Here is an 8650-nt window from a genome sequence, read left to right on the forward strand (position 1 = left end):
TATTTGGGGAGCTGTGGATCTATAGACATGTGGAGAGAGAAAGATGTGTGGAGGAGAGAGAAAGACGTGTGGAGGGGAGAGAAAGACGTGAGGAATGGAGAGAAAGACGTGAGGAATGGAGAGAAAGACATGAGGAGAGGAGAGAAAGATGTGCGGAGAGGGTAAACTCCTTTGAGCTGTGGAGCTATATATTTATGAGTAGAGCAAGACGCGAGGAGGAGAGAAAAAGACATGAGGAGGAGAGAAAAAGACATGAGGAGGAGAGAAAAAGACGCGAGGAGGAGAGAAAAAGACGTGAGGAGATGATGGAAATAATATTTGGGGAGCTGTGGAGCTATAGACATGTGGAGAGAGAAAGATGGAAGGAGGAGAGAAAAAGACGCGAGGAGGAGAGAAAAAGACGCGAGGAGGAGAGAAAAAGACGCGAGGAGGAGAGAAAAAGACGCGAGGAGGAGAGAAAAAGACGCGAGGAGGAGAGAAAAAGACGTGAGGAGGAGAGAAAAAGACGTGAGGAGGAGGAGAGAAAAAGACGTGAGGAGGAGGAGAGAAAAAGATGTGAGGAGAGAGAAAGACGCGAGGAGGAAGAGAGAAAAAGACGTGAAGAGGAGAAAAAGGATGCCTGCACATGCATGTAGGATAATTGGGAGCTGGAGCAACAGTTTTAGGACTTGGAATGACAGTAGAAAGTGGAGCTGCAACTGCAACAGGAACTGCAAAAAGCAATGAACACAAATTGCAGTGGACAGAGTAAAAGGTATCAGCACTGTTGATTCTGCAGTTTCCAAAGGAAAATTCAGATGGTATTGACATTTTAATGGATGTTAAAACTGTTGACGGACCAACCACCCTTTGTGGAAGGGACATCATCACAATATTATTTGATGTATTGCTGGTTTGTTATGATAAAACTTGTTTCATATGTTGTATGTCTGTCCAGGTGGTGTACAAGTTGGCAGCAAACATTATGCAATGTTTGTCAGAAAAAGTTTTTTTCAGTATTGTTCACGGAGAAAAAAGGAAACTGTAAGGCAGATTGATTCTGCCCAAACACATGGTGTTGAAAAAAATACATTGAGTAGAGCTTTGATAAAATGAAGCACAAAAGATGACCAAATGAAGTATTTTTTCCTATGCGTTTTGTAATATGCCATGTTGTTTGAAGACTGTCAACACCCGTTTTTGGATTTCTTCACATTTTATTATGTTTATTTATGTTATGTTTATTATGTTAAATTTATACACTGCTCAACAAAATAAAGGGAACACTTAAACAACACAATGTAACTCCAAGTCAATCACACTTCTGTGAAATCAAACTGTCCACTTAGGAAGCAACACTGATTGACAATAAATTTCACATGCTGTTGTGCAAATGGAATAGACAAAAGGTGGAAATTATAGGCAATTAGCAAGACACCCCCAATAAAGGACTGGTTCTGCAGGTGGTGACCACAGACCACTTCTCAGTTCCTATGCTTCCTGGCTGATGTTTTGGTCACTTTTGAATGCTGGCGGTGCTTTCACTCTAGTGGTAGCATGAGACGGAGTCTACAACCCAGACAAGTGGCTCAGGTAGTGCAGCTCATCCAGGATGGCACATCAATGCGAGCTGTGGCAAGAAGGTTTGCTGTGTCTGTCAGCGTAGTGTCCAGAGCATGGAGGCGCTACCAGGAGACAGGCCAGTACATCAGGAGACGTTTGAGCTTGGAGAATGTGCACTCTCCACTTGCCACTGTCACAGGGAGGCAACAAATGCATTGGGAAACAAGTAGGCCATTTGATGTCTGGATATGTACTCCAGTGCGTCCAGTGGTTTTGCCTCACTGTCCAGTCTCCTGCTCAAGACTTTGAGCTCATTACACAGCTATTTTGAGTCAATGTCCCTGGAATCCCCATACGTCAGGGCCTTCTCCGAATCAGAGAGATTTGGGGGGCTGCCTTAATCAACATCCACATCTTCAGCGCCCGGGGAACAGTGGGTTAACTACCTTTTTCAGAACAACAGATTTTTACCTTGTCAGCTTGGGGATTCGATCTAGCAACCTTTCAGTTACTGGCCCAACACACTAACCACTAGGCTACCATGGTATTATTTAAGTGCATGGCAGTACCATCATACTTCAAAGCGAAAATAATGGTACATTTCCATGATTAAGACTGTACCATGGTATGAATTAAAGCACCATAGTAGTAATGTGGTAAAATTGTTTAAGGGGAGGTAGTGTAACTATCAAAGCCACTTGAGGGCACTCGAAAAAAGCTAATTTAGAGTTTAAAAAACTACCTAGGTGGACTTATTGACGAATTTATAGAGTATAAGAGAATGAAAGTTGGCCTTGAATTTCCTTTCAATCTGGGAAAGGGCCAAAAGACATTTTAACAGGAACACTTCAGGGCAGCCAAGCTCTTCAGCCAAGCCAGAGAACACCAGACATGAACTCATATCTCCTCTCACAATTTACAGGATAGGATCCTTGGAAACATAATGTAGTCGTCACTACTTGCAGCATGAACAAAAAGATCGAACTGGGTATCGCACACAGCACAGAATTGTATATTTCCCTGAGTAAAGATGAAACAGCTCCCATTGTTGCCTAAGAAGCATGATGAATGGAGATTAACTGTTTAAGCACAAACCATTACCATTAATGTCATAGTTATTTCATTGCACTATAAAATAATACCTTGCTGTTTTTTGGTTTTCATTGCCAATCCTGAAATAAAAAACCTAAGATCTCTCTCTTTAACTGATTCCTTTCTGTGCTATCATCTAACTAGTACAGGACATAGGGAGATGGAGATATAAGGTATACAAAGGGAACATCGGACAATAGACTGTATTTAGCTGGATAGAACACTTGGAGAAAGACATCTATATGGTTATCTTACTGTGGAGACAAGTCATGAGAGATGAGAGATGGAAAGTATTGTGGTTACCATAAGGCATGTTGACAGGAAGACTGCAGATGTAAATGAGATGTTAGCTAAATCTGTTGCAACGTATCACTTCTCACTTTTGAGACATGTTTTGTCGTACATTGTCCCTGTTCCTATAAACTTAATACATCTAAATAAATATATTCTACCGTTATTGTAGCCTACATTAAGAATGACAATTGGGGGGATGATGAACAAATATGTAGCTGTTTTTGTATCGTTATTCTTTTTTAGAGATCACTGGAAAAGCAGTAACCGATAAAAAAATAAAACATACTTTGTTTTATTATTAACACTCACAATAGACACATTCCAGCCATCAAGCATTTGTCAAGTAAATTTCCCATAGGGACATAATGTAATTAATTACTTCATCCATGTGATAATTCTGTGTTGTGTTACTCTTATGACCTCACAGAACCATGGTTCTCATAATGTAAAGAAAGCCTCATTATCCACTATGTACCACAGTCAATATATTCCCTCATGTTGTATGAACTTAAACTTGATGCATTACTGACACTTTGAAGTCAACACAAACATGTCTAGAGGGCAGGGAGTTCTAATGCAGAGACACATTTTCTATGAAATCATGTGACTTAGGCTGCTACACACTCAAAGAGATGGCAGCATTACAGGAAGGATAGACCTAAAGGGGAAGTAACATTTCTGCAGAAGAGGTGGGGATGTGGTGTATAAACGGCCATTTCCTCTTCAAGTCTCTGTGCTTTCAATAGTAGTTTTTTCGCAACCCCCAACAGTAGAAACTGTGGGCCTCCCATGTAGACAGAGGCAGGAAGTGGAAATGTGAAATCATGTGACTTAAGCTGCATTTGGTGACATGTCATATTATTGAAATATAGTTTGTGTTCATACACATTATGGATCTAATCAACCAAACTACCAATAAACCACTGATAGCTGGAAACAGGCAACAAGATCCTTACCAACTTGATCAACATCATGACCATAATTGCCATGTTTCAGGCGACCCCCGCGAAACACAACCAGATTGATTGGATGATTGGTTGATTGATTGATTGGAGACAGCTTGTGTCAATTACAGAACATTTCCTAGGATTTCCTACCTGCAGCAACGCTGGTGGATATTGCCGGAAATACCAGTAAAAGCACTGTGCCAAACACGGCACTACTCATATGGCTCTGGTCAAATGTAGTGCACTATATAGGGAATAGGGTGCCATTTCAGACACAACCAGTCAGTCAGCCAGCCTCAACAGGAACAATCAGCCTTTATAAAATACAGAGTGCAGCAATTGTCATCAATGGTTTAAGAAAGTAAGTCAAAATGGACATCATTGGACAAACTTTAGTCACACTTAAAAGTATTAAGCAGCACTGTAGCAGGCGTAGTAAGATCCAATATGACCTGGTCAAGTAGGTGGAACGCTACACTATCTCTGGCTACACTATCTCACTATCACCAGACTACCTCCAAAATGCTCAACTGTGTAAATACTTGCAATGTCTATTTTATAGTATTGCAAGTCAGTGTTTGAACACAATATAACATACAAGGTCACCCTCTAGTGGACATTTTATAAACTATCTCAGTTAAGATCTGGAAAGTCAGAACATTAGGATTTATGGTCAGAAATAATGATGCAGATGTTGGACTTACAAAGAAATGGTACTGAAACTCAGTTCTGTTGGATTCCATCTCATACAGGAGTTAATGAAATTATACAGCAGATACAGAAAAAAAAAAGAAATTATATTTTTGATATACAGGTGCAGTTGTGTAGAGGGGAAATTAAAACATTGATTCAGAAACATGGGTTAGATTGTTGGAATACATTTTTATAGTACTGGAGATTAGTGTCATGGGAACACAATTAGGAAGTTATGTTGTGTAGGGGGAGATCAGGACATACGGTATTGAATTCCTCTGAAGTAGATAGGGAAACATGGTACTGGAATGTGTAATGGCTGTTTACTGTAGTAGAGGAAACGGTTGAACATGTTATGTTGTGAAATGTATGATGTAGAAAGGGAGAGGTTGTTTGACAGGGTCAGAGATGTTGGATGGGAATGGGGAGTGGGTGGTATTTTGGGTGGGGGTGATGGGAGTAGTGAGGTTTGTATGGAATTGCTTTATTTTTTTCGAAATTCAGGGTTAGTTAAGAGAATATAGTGGTATTCACAGGTTGCACCTCCGTCCCCCGGTTGCATCATGCCATTGTCATGACTGTTCTCAAGTCGCTCTCTACCAGCGGCGCCATAGTGTTGCCCTAAAGGCGTGATAAACCCAGCCATTCTGGACGGAGGCTGACTACTGTGTGTAGAAAGAGTGTAGAAAGTGAGTGAACAAACCAGTGACACACTGCAATTATCAAAGAAAATGGCAGCAGCTGCCATTACCAGATCTCAAGTGATAAATTAATAGCCAGCATCTTATTTTCCATTCTGTGTCTCACTTTAAACTCCCAATACTCTACCACTGTCCAACACCTCCACACACACACACACACACACACACACACACACACACACACACACACACACACACAACAACATGCTTTCTATACATAATTATGTATGACTTACACATGTATGAATAACTTTTTAACCATGTGGCTTGTGACCATTTGACTTGTAAATATTTACACAAGATTGTGTTTACTGATGTCCACAAGACTAACTCACCTATCTAAATATAATTTAATCAGGCAATACAGCTCAAAGGCACAATAATACAAAAATATGTCCCATTGGTTTTACTTTGAACAATAAAGAAGCTTTTTACTTCCATTGTCCTCCAAGAGCTGCTGAATCTCCTCTCTACTTCAGTTTGCTCCTTAAATCATTAACCTTGGTTTGAGAGCCAGGTAGCAGCAGTGATCCCTTCCCTTCACACACATGGTCTCTTCACAGAACAAATGCAAGGGGACTATCAATATCATGGCCACTAGAGGGAAGTCGACAACAGCTACAGTTTTAAAAACCTAGAGGGAATTATTGAAGAACTGATAGAGAATCCGAGAGTGAAAGTTGGCCTTGCCTTTCCTATCAACCTGGAAAAGAGTCTAAATATATTTTAACTGCAACACTTCAAGTCAGCTAAGCTCTTCAGCAAAGCCAGAGAACACCAGACATGAATTCCTATCTCCTCTCACAATTTACAGAATATAGTCATTTGAAATGTATTTTATTAATCAATACTTGAACATAAATATAGATGTGGTTATCATCACACCTTTGACAGTGCAGAATTGTATATTTCCCTGAGTAAAGGTGAAAGTGAAAAGTTGATTTCTGCTTATCAGGCTAAAAAGCTACATGCTACTGTAATATTAATTTACAGTTCCAGTCACAGCTCACATTGCTGCCTTAGAAGCATGATGAATGGAGATTTAGTATTTAACCATTACTATTAATTTCATGGCACTATAAAATAAAGGTCCACTGAAAATACCTTCCTGTTTTTTGGTTTTCATTGCCAATCCTGAAATAAAAAAGCTATGATCTATCTCTTTAACTGATTCCTTTCTGTGCTATCATCTAACTAGTACAGGACATAGGGAGATGGAGATATAAGGTATACAAAGGGAACATTGGACAATAGACTGTATTTAGCTGGATAGAACACTTGGAGAAAGACATCTATATGGTTATCTTACTGTTGAGACAAGTCATGAGAGATGTATTGTGGTTACCATAAGGCACGTTGACAGGAAGACTGCATATGTAAATTAGATGTTAGCTAAAGCTGTTGCAACGTATCACTTCTCACTTCTGAGACATGTTTTGTCGTACATTGTCCCTGTTCCTATAAACTTAATACATCTAAATAAATATAGTCTACTGTTATTGTAGCCTACATTAAGAATGACACTTGGGTGGTTGATGAACAAATATTTAGTTGTATTGTTATTCTTTTTTTTGTGATCACTGGAAAAGGTTGTTGTATTGAGTTACATTTTATCAGGAGTAACAGACACCTGGAAAAGATGGGAGGCACTCACTAATAAAGTATTACTTAGATGTATTATTAACACTCACTAATACAGTATTACTTAGATGTATTATTAACACTCACTAATAAAGTATTACTTAGATGTATTACTTAACACTCACTAATGAAGTATTACTTAGATGTATTATCAACACTCACTAATACAGTATTACTTAGATGTATTATTAACACTCACTAATAAAGTATTACTTAGATGTATTATTAACACTCACTAATACAGTATTACTTAGATGTATTACTTAACACTCACTAATAAAGTATTACTTAGATGTATTATTAACACTCACTAATACAGTATTACTTAGATGTATTATCAACACTCACTAATACAGTATTACTTAGATGTATTATTAACACTCACTAATACAGTATTACTTAGATGTATTATTAACACTCACTAATAAAGTATTACTTAGATGTATTACTTAACACTCACTAATGAAGTATTACTTAGATGTATTATCAACACTCACTAATACAGTATTACTTAGATGTATTATTAACACTCACTAATAAAGTATTACTTAGATGTATTATTAACACTCACTAATACAGTATTACTTAGATGTATTACTTAACACTCACTAATAAAGTATTACTTAGATGTATTATTAACACTCACTAATACAGTATTACTTAGATGTATTATTAACACTCACTAATACAGTATTACTTAGATGTATTATTAACACTCACTAATACAGTATTACTTAGATGTATTATTAACACTCACTAATAAAGTATTACTTAGATGTATTATTAACACTCACTAATAAAGTATTACTTAGATGTATTATTAACACTCACTAATATAGTATTACTTAGATGTATTATTAACACTCACTAATACAGTATTACTTAGATGTATTATTAACACTCACTAATAAAGTATTACTTAGATGTATTATTAACACTCACTAATACAGTATTACTTAGATGTATTATTAACACTCACTAATAAAGTATTACTTAGATGTATTATTAACACTCACTAATACAGTATTACTTAGATGTATTATTAACACTCACTAATACAGTATTACTTAGATGTATTATTAACACTCGCTAATACAGTATTACTTAGATGTATTATTAACACTCACTAATACAGTATTACTTAGATGTATTATTAACACTCACTAATACAGTATTACTTAGATGCATTATTAACACTCACAATGGACACATTTCAGCCATCAAGCATTTGTCAAGTACATTTCCCTATGGGACATAATGTAATGAATTACTTCATCCATGTGTTAATGCTGTATTGTCTAATACTTACTGTAGGACCTCACAGAACCATGGTTCTCATAATTGAAAGAAAGCCTCATTATCCACTATGCACCACACTTATTTTATTCTCTCGTATCAACTTAGAAACTTGATGCATTACTGACACTTTGAAGTCAACACAAAAGTGTCTAGAGGGCAGGGAGTTCTAATGCAGGGACACATTTTCTATGAAATCATGTGACTTAGGCTGCTAAATCACACTCAGAGATGGTAGCATAACAGGAAGGATAGACCTAAAGGAGAAAGAACATTGTTGCACAGTGAATGCTGTGACCATACTTGTATTATGAGTTAAAAAATAAAGTTGTGTCTAGAGGGCAGGGAGTTATAACGCAGACACATTTTAGATGAAATCATGTGACTTTTCCACTACGATGGCTGGTTTCTACAAGAGAGGATATGGTGTATAAACAGTCATTT

The sequence above is a fragment of the Salvelinus fontinalis genome, chromosome 42 (genome assembly GCF_029448725.1).
Source record: "Salvelinus fontinalis isolate EN_2023a chromosome 42, ASM2944872v1, whole genome shotgun sequence".
Taxonomy (NCBI): Eukaryota; Metazoa; Chordata; class Actinopteri; order Salmoniformes; family Salmonidae; genus Salvelinus; species Salvelinus fontinalis.